Source organism: Diceros bicornis, chromosome 34 (genome assembly GCF_020826845.1).
Source record: "Diceros bicornis minor isolate mBicDic1 chromosome 34, mDicBic1.mat.cur, whole genome shotgun sequence".
NCBI lineage: Eukaryota > Metazoa > Chordata > Mammalia > Perissodactyla > Rhinocerotidae > Diceros > Diceros bicornis.
The window spans coordinates 11996679-12009846 of record NC_080773.1 but is presented as its reverse complement, the minus strand read 5'-3'; the positions used below and the strand labels follow the sequence as shown (position 1 = coordinate 12009846).

The window sequence follows — 13168 nt, the reverse complement described above, 5'->3', positions numbered from 1 at the left end:
ACTCTACCTTACAATTACTCCTACGCAGATTTTAACTTCCTTCATAGATTACAAGTACTTTGAAGGAAGCAATTATGTCTTTTTAGTGATTGCATTACTCCAAATATTACAATTTTCAGGCCTGCCATATTGTAGACAATTAAAAGAAGCATGATTTTTGACCACAAAACACCACTTCTACAAAATTTTTAAAGGAAATAACTATAGAGGTTCATAAAGTATATGCATAAGGATGTTCATCAGAGAATAGTTTTTGATAGTCCAAAATTAGAAAGATAAAAATCTCACAGTAGGCAAACAGGTTAAATATACTACGCTCTGCTATATTGTGACATACTATGCCATTATTAATAAGGATGATATTAAACCACATAATTGATGGAAAACAATATTAAAAGAATTGCTTGGTGAAGAAGGCAGGTTTAAAAAAGTATGCATAATTTAAGAGGTGGTATCCTGTTGAAATTAAGAAAATAGGCACTGATTTCAGACTTTCAGGAAGTGATATTGAGCTTTGAAGTGAGTTAAAAATATCTCAATGCCTATTAATTCATCAGCAAAGTAGGGATATGAATATCCCCTATGACATGAGTATTTTGAAGACTAAGCCTAATCCATACACAGAGTAAAATGTATATCATGATGACTAATGTAAATTATCTATCATTACTGAATATGAAAATTATTCCATGTCTCTTAATCTTTTATTATAAAAGGAAATTAATTTTAGTGCTTTCTCTTTTTATTATATTAAAACTGTGCTTCTTGGCTTTCTCTTTCGTATAACTCTGATTTTTAAAATTTCAAGACCACCATCTGAGAAAATAGAATTCTGCTTAATAAAATCATCAGTTAAAAAAAGAGAGAGATCACCAGACAAGAAAAGAGAAAACGTCCCCAGCAGCTACAGAGAGCAAGAAAAACTCTGTCTGGCATCATAACCTTGTTCAAAGAACAGCGTGATAAATGTGAAAATATTAACTGGAGGATGAATCTTATTCTTCTGCACAATATAGAGAGTTATATAATATTTATAAACATAATCTTTATTTTCTGGTATAATAACTACATTTGGAAATACTATCTGTACTTTCAAGACACCTAGAAATCAGACATTAGTCCTATTTTGTTCTGAAAGTAATCTTAAATCTCTAAATTATTGATTCTGAAAGAGTGTCTTAGTAATACGGTGTACTGGTAATTAAGTTTTAAGTAATATTTCTATTAACTAAAAGCTTTCACTACTTGGAATACTTTTCAAAAAAGAAGTTCCTGGCCCTTTCCTCTTCTCTCTACATGCACAGAGATATAAAGAAACCTATGATTGAATAAGATTTCTTTTTCAAACTAAGAGTTGGGCTCTTTGTCTCCTTTATTTGATCAATTCTATCCTGCCAAAACAAAACCACATGGAAATGGAAAAATAAAACACTGGAGAAATAATACATGAAAATATTAAAAGTGATTATCTCTAGATAGACAGATTATGGGTTAATCTTGCTTTCTTCTTAATATTAAATTCGGTATGAAATACAGTATTTTTGCAATAAGCCTGCATTCATTCCATCATCATACATACAACATAAAGATACTTCCAAGTATTAAAAATATTTATAGACATCACTTTGGGAAGAGGCTATATTTTCCTCATTTAAAAAATCTGTAGATATTAGGCCTGCTATGAAAAATCAATGTGATTGAAACAAATACCACTTACCTGTTCTTGAATATTCTTTAGCTATACTGTATTGATACAACTAAGAGACATTTCACTATAAATACTTTAACATTACTGGAAATGGATATTGCCTTTGCAAATTAATGAGAATATGTATAGCAAATAGGTAGAAAACTTTTGAGTACACAGAAAATGCTCACTAAACACGGCTAAACTTCCTTTCTTCTCTGAATAACTGATTAAACCATCATTTTGAATACAATCCTTGTAAGAAGTTTTCACAAAATTCTCTTTTCAAAATGAGCTGCATATATAATTTCCAGTTTTCTTAAGTACTATTATCTACAATACAAAGATTGCTTACCATTAGATCATAGCCATTTTTTCTCATAATGACTAATTCTTATAAACAGAAATTCTATTATCTGCATAATATTCTATCCTGTGAATGTCAGTGATTTTCTTAACCATTCCCATTATCTCGATCATTAATTTTGTGCAAAACCATACGAAGGTATAACAATCTTTCATCGCAGATCAAAAACTCAGATCTAAATCTTTTTGGTTACATAAATCCTCGAAAAATGCATTTTTACAAATACATGCAATAAGTCTCTATACAACTACAAGGGGTTTGTGGTGCCTTGTAGACCCACACATATAAAGGACTCCTGTTCTGAAAACCTTTCGCATCTGTCTAGTAATTAGACGTGCACTCACATGACATTACCTTCATATTTTCGATACTTCCGATCTACAGAAATCTTAAGAGTGAATGATCTAGAATAAACACAATGCCGAGCAATTATGTTCCAGCCTCCAAGGCTGCACCCGTTGTGACCTCACACACAACCACAATGAAGGAAGAAGAGGGTGGAATCTGGATCAGAGCTCACAGCAGGTTCCGCCCTCAGAGCTCAGGGAATGCTGTCGTTCTCAAATCTGTAAACGACCCCAGAGAACCCCCAGGGAGGACAGTCCCAGGAAGGAATTCTGTTCTTGGAGTCTCTGTCCATATGTTCCCGGGAGCCTGCCTCGGGGACAATTCCTGATCTAAATTCCCATCGTATCAGAAGGTCACGTAGAACTCAACATCTGATTTCCCAACTGAGCCATATCTCCGTGGCGGCGGAAGAGGGCTGAGAGGAGGGCAGAAGGAGGGACCTAGAGCCCTGTGTCCCATGACAGCACAGAGCCACCGCCACCCACGCTCACACATCGGACACGCACCCCGTGTCCCCGTCACACAAAGACACGAGCCTCTCCTGGTCTCACCACGCCCCCCGCCGCCACCGAGGCCCCCGCACCCCTCCCACGCAGCCTGGCCCCTCACCCTCCCCGCCTCTTCCTCCCTCGGATCCCCCTCCCTCCCGCGCGGCTCCAGCGCCCCAGGCCGGAGGCTGCGGACGGACCCCGCCGGCCGCTCGGCGCCCCGCGCTCACCGTCCCGCGGGCTTCCGGCTACGGCCGCAGAGTCTTCTCCGCACGACCCACGCGCACTTCTTCCTCAGATGGGGCCACTCACGTGCGGCGTGCACCAAAGGACAGGGACACCAACAAGGAGCCCTAGGCCGCAGTCCCCCTCTGACTAAGTGAGGCGGAGACCGGATTAGTTAAAGTGCGGGGGGAAAGCGGCTCGCCCCCGCCCGAGCCCCGGAGACTTCTGGGAGGGGCCCCCCCCGGACTGGGCTGCGCAGCCGCCATGCTGGAGGCCCGACCTGAGGCCGAGGCGAGCACAGCGGTGGTCGGCGCCCGGAGGAGGCGAGTCTGGGCGGGACCCACCCAAGGAATTCTGAGAAGGGGCCTGCGGAGCTCTTCCTTTCCGAGGCCTCAGGCCTGTGTGTGAGAGTCCGCCCTGTAGAATCAGTGATGTGACTCGGAGGACCATCGCGTGCGAGCTCCTGAAGGTGGGTTCATAATCTAACCAAACTGTGCGTGTGTTATGCGTGTGCAGGTAAGTGTATCCCTTCCCCCAAACGCTCATTTCACCCTAAATGCCACAGGTACTTAATATTGCTGTTTTATAGTTGAAACTTCTGAGGTCACATAAGGTGTATAATATTATACTGTTTATTGGCAAAGCCTGTTTCCAGGTGAGAAAAGCTTGATCGAGTGAGACTTTACTGTATATTAAGATCTTTTCATTGTAGGAAAAAAAGAGAATGAGTTTTAGTCCCTTTTTCAAGATCACTGATTGCAGGAATTCTCTGAAAGTTAAAACAAAAAGCAATATCTTATTAACATTTTACAAGATTATGTCCACAGAAATTGACTGTTGTTAAGCAGTTCTTTTCATCCCTCTCTGCTGTATTATGAATTGATGGGCTTGATTGCATTTAAAAGCCCATAGATTGAGAAACATCTTTTAATTTATAATGCCTGGTTATTAGATCTCATTGAAAAACACTGCACTTCTCAGTTGTTTGGACCGTGAAGATAAATTATAGCCTGAGGCTCAAAATCTGGGAAGAATGGGCTATCAGAAGAATCAAGGCTGCATCCATGTGTATTTAGATTCTTGAGTAAGTTCAGCAAATGGGAAATGTAAACTTCTCATCAAAGGATGCCCATATTTTAGTTACCAGAATTACCACATATTTTAAATATGCAAGCCATGCACAGATTAACATTTCAAAAGGTATATAAAGTTTTAAAAAATGTGAACAACCTCTTTTGCCATATATTTCAGATGTACAATAGGTAACAGTAGCATGTACAACATTTTGATTTTAGTGTCTCCTTCCAGATAAGTTATTCTCAAATAAGATATGCAGATATACCCACATATATGTATACACATATAAATAAATATAATATGCATATGCAATTTCAAATATTCTGTATGCTATATGCATACATAAGTATATATTTTTTCTTCACACAAATGTGTTTCCAAATCAGTATATAAGGAGTGTCATCATTTTCAACAACTGCAAAGCCACAGTATGTGTAGCTGCACCTTTTTTTAAGAAACAAAACTCTACAAATAGATAATTAAGGATTTTCCTATTTTTTTCTTACAACCAATATTCCAATTAATATCCCTCCATAAACTTCAGTTTGCACATTTGTAGGCTTATATGAAGTTACATTCTCAAAAGTGGATTTGCTATTTGCGATTTAACTTGTGATGTTGACAGATTTCTCATCATGATTATACCATTTTATATTTTCACAGCAGTGTATGAATGTCTTTTTCTGCTACCAACATTTCCCATTGTCACTATCAGTTCTTACTCTAATACTCCACATTCTCCCAACCTGAAGAAATTATCTCAGAGTCCTTTTCCCTTTGAGTCAAAGCTCAATGAGGATTCCTTACCTGTAATTTTAGCCTCATCTGTTTTATAAATAGAGCAAAAGTATCATATTACTCCTTTTAGGTTTGTATGCTCAGCAAAATAAAATTTCACTGACAGACTAAGATGATTTTTACTAGCTCAGCTGCTGAAAATGCATAAAAACTAGGCTGACAACATGATCTAGAACTTCTATTTGAAAGTTAATTGAGCTTTGTAAAAATCCTATTTAGCGGAGATGCTGAAAACTCATGGAATAGCGGTGAAAACGAGTAGGAAGGTGTTTTGTCAGCCACTGCTGACGGAGGGAGTCCTGCCCTGGGGTTCTGGAGATGTGTGAATACATGACTCCCAGACACTGGACAGATGGGATTGACAGCAGCAGTTTATTAGTCACGTAGCCTCATATCCTAGGGGAGGAGGACACCACATGCCACAGGGTGCTGTCACTCGGGAGCAGAGTAAAACGAGCTGTGCGAGCAGGATTTATACTAACGAGGATGAAGTGCCCTCTGTTTCCTGTGGGAGGATGTGACTGGCTTGTTTGATTAATTTTGTGGCTGACAGGGGGATGAATCACAATAGGTTGACAACCAGGTGGAGTGCAGATGGTCTGGCTGATATGGGAACTAACTGGGTGAAAGCATTTCCACCTCGGTGCTGGGCACATCTTGTAAGTACAGAGGAATTCATGGTTAGGCTTTTGGATCCTTGCCAGGTTTAAAGGTATCAAAGATTACAGCACGTGTAATTTTAGGCTTTATACTACAAGAGAAAGAAGGAAGCAACATGAAATATTTGCTCTCTGGTAAATTTCATTAGAAAAATTAGTAAAACTATCTGAGGAATTTTGGAAAAAAAACATAAAGGAGAGTCAAATTATCCATAATACAGTTGTTCTATAAAAACCAATGTAACCATTTCAATATGTGTGTTATAAGTATTTTTTGGTGTGCATTTTATTTTTTTGGTGAGGAAGATCAGCCCTGAGCTAACATCCGTGCTAATCCTCCTCTTTTTGCTGAGGAAGACTGGCTCTGAGCTAACATCTATTGCCAGTCCTCCTCCTTTTTTTCCCCAAAGCCCCAGTAGATAGTTGTATGTCATAGTTGCACATCCTTCTAGTTGCTGTATGTGGGACTCGGCCTCAGTATGGCTGGAGAAGCGGTGCGTCAGTACGCGCCCGGGATCCGAACCCGGGCCGCCAGTAGCGGAGCGCGTGCACTTAACCGCTAAGCCACAGGGCAGGCCCCTGGTGTGTATTTTAAAGCACTGTTACTTAGTATGTAATATCTCCTCCTTTTGACACTTAGTATCATAATAAAACAATTTCCACATTATATTTAAAAAAACTCAAAACAATAAAAATAATTTTTAAAAACTCTCATACAACTCAATAGAAAGAAAACAAACTCTGATTAAAAAATGAGGAGAGGATCTGAATAGACGTTTTTCCAAGGAAGCATATACAGATGGCCAAGAGGTACACGAAAAGATGCTCAACATCACTAATCATCAGGGAAATGCAAATCAAAACCACAAGGAGATATCACCTCACACCTGTTAGAATGGCTATTATCAAAAATGAGAAATAACAAGTGTTGGCAAAGATGTGGTGAAAAGGGAACCCTTGTGCACTGTTTGTGGGAATATAAATTGGTGCAGCCACTATGGAAAATATTATGGAGGTCCCTCAGAAAATTAAAATCAAAACTACCATATGATCCAGCAAATCCACTTCTGAGTATTTATCTGAAGGAAACAAAATCACTATCTTGAAAATATGTCTGCAACCCCTTGTTCGTTGCAGCATTATTTACAATAGCTTAGACATGGAAACAACCTAAGTGTCCATCGACGGATGAATGGATAAAGAAAATGTAATATACACACACACACATACATACAATGGAATATTATTCAGCAATAAAATAGAAGGAAATCCTCCCATTTGCGACAACATGGATGGACCTTGAGGGCATTATGCTAAGTCAAATAAGTCAGGCATAGAAAGACAAATACAGTATGATCTCACTTATATGTGGAATCATTAAAAACAACCAAAAAAAACCAACCTCATAGAGAACAGATTGGTGGTTGCCAGAGTGTGGGGGTAGGGGGTGGGCAAAATGGGTTGGGGAAAAAAAAACCTTTTACAAACATTTAATGACTGCATAATTATATTAAGGGTGTTCCATTATTTGTATAATCATCCCAATCTTTTGGGCATTTAATTGTTTTCACTATTATGTAGTTAGAAATAATGCTGATATTAATATATATTGATACTGAAAGACTCTTCTATATAGTTTGGACTACTTTCTTATGACTGATAGATTATTAAGAGAAAATGACTTGAAAAATAATTTTTATTACTCCTAATTAAAATTTCCTCCAGACTATGTAACAATTCTGACCTCAACTGTGTTACCACAACTGATAGCTATTTTTTTTAAGAATAATTTTAGAGAGTGAGTCTTGAAATGCACTCACAAAAGGAATCATTCAAGAGAGAAGCTGGAGGTTCTTTGCTATATAGATTTCAAGAATTCTGCCCAAACTCAAAGAGAAGCCCATTCCTCTCTTATTTTATACCAATTCTATTTTTTTCTTTTACCTCTTTTACTAGCTTAAATATAAGAGAAAAAACCAACATTCACTAAGGAGACACATTCTTCTTCTAAAAGATATTCACAGCATTGCTGTATCTATGTGACTTTGTTTTTTCAGAGGGACATATATCATCAGGTCATGGAAATGTCATAGAATTTGATCTCATCAATATCAGGTTATTTAGTCCTTGAGAACCAGATAAAGATCTGAGACTCTGGGGCCGCAGTGATTGCTGGAATTGGATAAAATGACCTAGGACCAAAAGGGCAAGTTCTATAACATTTTCTGTCTCAACCACAGAGGAATGAACAAGACAATAGAAGCTTTATCAAGTTGATTTCAGGAGATTTTCCCAACAGAGGCTTCTACCATAGGGATATTATCCCAAGCATAGAAATTCCTATTAATCCCAAACCATTTAAAAAACTGTTATTAACTTTTGAGGAGCCAGAGAGGATATGTGGAACTCTACATTGGAAACAGAAGCAGTTAACAGTGGAGTATTATTGCAGTTTGCTGAGGAAAACTTTGTTATACCAGACCTTCTCAATGAACACAACAAAGTTCAGAGCTGTGAGGAAACTCAATTTTCTTGTGAATGTGTCCACATTTAGTACAAATACAGAAATTTTCGCTGATCAAAAAAGGTGAGATGTGGGCCCGGCCTGGTGGCGCAAGTGGTTAAGTGCACGTGCTCTGCTGCGGTGGCTGGGGGTTCACCGATTTGGATCCCGGGCACGCACCAACGCACCGCTTGGCAAGCCATGCTGTGGTGGCGTCCCATATAAAGTGGAAGGAGGGGCCGGCCCCGTGGCTTAGCGGTTAAGTGCTCGCACTCCGATGCTGGCGGCCCGGGTTCGGATCCCGGGCGCGCACCGACGCACCGCTTCTCCGGCCATGCTGAGGCCGCGTCCCACATATAGCAACTAGAAGGATGTGCAACTATGACATACAACTATCTACTGGGGCTTTGGGGGAAAAATAAATAAATAAATAAAATTAAAAAAAATAATAATAAAGTGGAGGAAGACGGGCACGGATGTTAGCCCAGGGCCAGTCTTCCTTAGCTAAAAAAAAAAAAAAAAAGAGGAGGATTGGCAGATGTTAGCACAGGGCTGTTCTTCCTCACACACACAAAAAAAATTAAAAAAAAAAGGTGAGATGTATCTTCAAAAGCATGTTAAATGAGAATCGAGGCAAACAATGCTTCACGTTGATAAAATCAAAACAAGACAAACAAAAAACACTGAAGCAAGACTTCCAGTTTCTGGTCCAGCATTTAAGGAGTTTAGAAGCTGCTGTACCTTCCTAACAACAAGTAAAAAGCTGAATAAACTATAAAATCAACAGCTATTTAAGATTTGTCAGAAAAATGAGGTCACAGATCAAACTGCTGCCCCCACAATTGGAGACACAGAAAATTAAAACTTCCTGGAGCAGAAACCTATGAATAGAAACCTCCACAGGAACCAGTACCCAGCTAGAAAACTAACTAATTGCCGGAGCAGGCCCTACACTTTTGTGCATTTTACCTTCATGAGTTCTACCACATTCTCACAGTGAAGATCATAAAAAAATCTCCTTGGGCTTCCCTCCGGGGGAGGGGAATAAGAACCATTTTGAAATATACCAGAGTATCTTGTACTTAACAAGTCCTGCACCAAAGAGAAATTATTTTACCATAGCCTAAACTATTGGGGTTTTATCACAACCTAACCAACTTGGGGAAGGGAAATAATCAACTCTGGCCTCCCTAGCCTTCTATGTGGGAGAAGGGAAATACCCAAATACAACTCCCTCTTGCCCTCCTGTACTACCTGTGGGCGTTAGAAAAAAAAAATGAGGAGCACTTGTGAAGTTCACACACCAGGGACACTAAAAGACTGAGACCTAATTGTAGCAGTATAGAATGTTTCCCCTGCGCCCACAGCTTACCACCATATTATTAAAGGCCTATTTACTGCAGTTCCTTTTACCCAGTATATAATGTCTACCTATCAACAGAAAGTTACAAGGCATACTAAAAGGCAAGAAACACAGTTTGAAGAGACAGAACAGTCATCCAAACCACACAGATACATCAGGGATGTTGGAATTATCAGACTGTGAAGTTAAAACTATGATTAATATGCTAAATGCTCTAATAGAAAAAAACAACATGCAATAACAGATGGGTAATGAATGTAAGCAAAGAGATGGAAATCCTAAGAAAGAATGAAGTAGAAATGCTAGAGATGAAACACATTTTAAGAGAAATGAAGAATGCCTTTGATGGGCTCAATAGTAGACGGGACATGGCTGAGGAAAGAATCTTTGAGCTTCAGGCTAGGTCAGTAGAAACCTCTTAAACTGAAAAGCAGAGCGAAGCAAAACATAAAAATGGAACAAGATATCCAAGAACTGTGGGACAACTACAAAAGGTGAAACATACACAGAATGGGAATTCCAGAAGGAGAAGAAAGAGAGAAAGGAACAGAAGAAATATTTGAAGGAAGAATTTCCCCAAATTAATGTCATACACCAAACCACAGATCCAGGAAGCTCAGAGAACACCAACCAGAATAAATGCCAAAAAAACACAAAAAACCCATAGGCACATCATAGTCAAACTGCAGAAATTCAAAGATAAAGAAAAAAATTGTAACAAAGCCAGAGAAAAAAACACCTTACCTTTATTTTTTCTAATTTTGACAATTTTTTTTTCTGGTGAGGAAGATTGGCCCTGAGCTAAACATCTGTGCCCATCTTCCTCTATTTTTTTTGTATGTGGGACACCGCCACAGCATAGCTATATGAGCGGTGTAGGTCCGCGCCTGGGATGCAAACCCACGAACCCAGGCTGCCAAAGTGGAGCACACAGAACTTAACCACTACACCCCTGGTTAGTGGGCCGGCCCCAACACCTTACCTTTAAAAGAGCAAAGAGAAGAATTACATCTGACTTCTCAATAAACATAAAAGCAAGAACAGAGTGGAGTGAAATATTTAAAGTGTTGAGAGAAAAAAAACACCAACCTAGGATTCTGTACCCAGTGAAATTATATTCAAAAGTGGAGGAGAAAAAGGACTTCCTCAGACAAAAAGAAATTGAGGGAATTTGTTGCCAGTATACCTGCCTTGCAAGAAATGTTAAAAGAAGTTCTTCAGATACACCTCACATATACATAATTTTTATATATCAAAGATATAAAGCCTTTTTTTTAAAGAAAAAGAAAAGAACATTGAAGATCAGTACAAAAAACAAAGGAGAACTCTAAGGTGAGTTGCACTAATAAGAGAAAGCAGTATCCCAAGAGAGAATCTTAGTATGTCCTGAAATTTTAAAAACAAGCAAACAAAATAAGCCCAGCTTCAAAATTATTTATTCTTATAAAATTTTCAATGAAAATATTTACTTGAATGTGACATAGATTGTTCAGTGTTTGCAAAATAGTTTGACTAGAAACAGTATTAAGAAACCACATATTCACTGTTATTACTTGATAATAGCTATGATTGAGTCCTCTTCCATAATATTCAGTATATTCACTTTCAAACAGTTCCTACAGGGCAGAAAACCTACACTTTCTCTGAAAATGATGAAAATGTAATATCTAATATCTATTAATAAATGTAAAATCATTAATAAGCAAAAAAGAAATTATTCAGAGAAACGGAAAATAATCTAGGTCAGCAACTTGAATCCACATAAAGAAATGAAGAGCATCAAAGAATGAATAACTGAAGGTAAAATAAAAACTTATCTTTCTTAATCTTAATTGATCTACCAGGAAATTTTGTTCAAAATAATAATAGCAACAATGTATTAGATCAGGTATGCATATATATGCTTATGTATGTTTTTGTATAAGTGAAATCAATGAGAGCAATGATACAAGTGAGGGGATGGATAAACTTGGAATACTTTATTATTATAAGGTGCTTACACTACCCAAGAAGTATTATTGTTTGAAGTGGACTTGCAAATGTATATTCCAAACTCTAGGGCAACCACTAAAAAGAGTAAAAAAAAATAAGTATAATTGATATGCTGAGAAAGGAGAGAAAATGGAACCATATAAAATGCTCCATTAAAATAAAAAGGCAGAAAAAGAGTGGATGACAAAAATATGAACAAAGAACAATGGCAACAAATAGAAAATAGAAACAGAGGTGATTAATCCAGCTATATCAGTAATCACTTTGAATGTCAATGGTCTAAATGCACCAATTAAAAGACAGAGATTGGGGCTGCCCCATGGCACAGTGGTTCAAGTCTGGTGCACTCCGCTTTGGCGGCCCGGGTTTGCAGCTTCACATACTGGGTGCACATCGTTGGCAAGATTGGTGGTGCACACAACCACTCCTACAACAAGGTGTTGTGCAGCCTGCTGGCTGAATGCTTGCACGTCAGCCCCAGCAGGATCTATATCAACCGACTATGACATGAACATGCTGACACGAGTTGGAACAGCTCCCCCTTCCCCTGAGGGCAATGCACTGGCATGACCCACCTGCACCAGGCCCTGCGGCCCCTGGTATTCTGCCTGCACAGCTCCCAGTGACCCCCTCATCTCCTGGTGGGAAGAAGTACACAGTTTACAGACCAAAAAAAAAAATATATATATATATATATATACACACACACACACACACACATATACAAGAAAATATACATACACAGACACACACACATAGATTAAAGATAATGAAAAGGAGGAAGACATACAATGCTAACACTAATCAAAAGAAAGTGGGAGTAGTTATATTAACTTCAGATAGAGCAGACTTTAGAGCAAGGAAAGGTATCAGGGATAAAGAAGGACATTACGGGGGCCAGCCCGGTGGCGTAGCGGTTAAGTGCATGTGTGCCGCTTTGGCGGCCCGGGATTCACAGGTTTGGATCCTGGGCGCACACCGATGCACCGCTTGTCAAGCCATGCTGTGGCGGCATCCCATATAAAATAGAGGAAGATGGGCATGCATGTTAGCCCTGGGCCAGTCTTCCTTGGCAAAAAGAGGAGGATTAGCATCAGATGTTAGCTCAGGTCTGATCTTCCTCACACACACACACACACAAAAAGGACATCATGCAATTAGTAAGAGGTCAGTTCTCCAAGAAAATACCATAGTTCTTAATGTATATATGCCTAACAAAACAGCACCAAAATCCATGAGGCAGGGTTGGCCCTGTGGCCTAGTGGTTAAGTTCAGTGCCCTCTGCTTCGGTGGCCTGGCGTCGCGGCTTTGGATCCCGGGTGTGGACCTACACCACTTGTCATCCGTGCTGTGGCAGCAACCCATATATAAAATAGAGGAAGATTGGCACAGATGTTAGCTCAGGGCTAATCTTCCTCACCAAAAAAAGAAAAAAAAAAGTAAAAACTCCTGCTCTACAAAAGACAATGTCAAGAGAAAATATTTTCAAAAGACGTATATGATTATCCAACATACACAAAGAACTGTTAAAACTCAGCGATAAGAAAACAGACAAATCAATTTTTCAGCCATAAAAAAGAAAGAAATCTTGCCATTTGCAACAACATTGATGGACCTCAAGGGCATTATGCTAAATGAAATAAGTGAGAAAGAGAAATGCC

General features: G+C 39.0%; 1 protein-coding gene across 1 annotated transcript in view; it reads right to left on the bottom strand.

Moving 5' to 3' along the window:
- Window positions 1–3281, bottom strand: part of LOC131396797 (zinc finger protein 607-like) — a 96377-nt gene extending 93096 nt beyond the window's left edge. The window contains exon 1 of the mRNA XM_058529230.1: window positions 3121–3281. The gene's annotated coding sequence lies outside the window, so the exon portion shown is untranslated. The remainder of the gene's footprint in view (window positions 1–3120) is intronic.
- Window positions 3282–13168: the final 9887 nt, after the last annotated feature.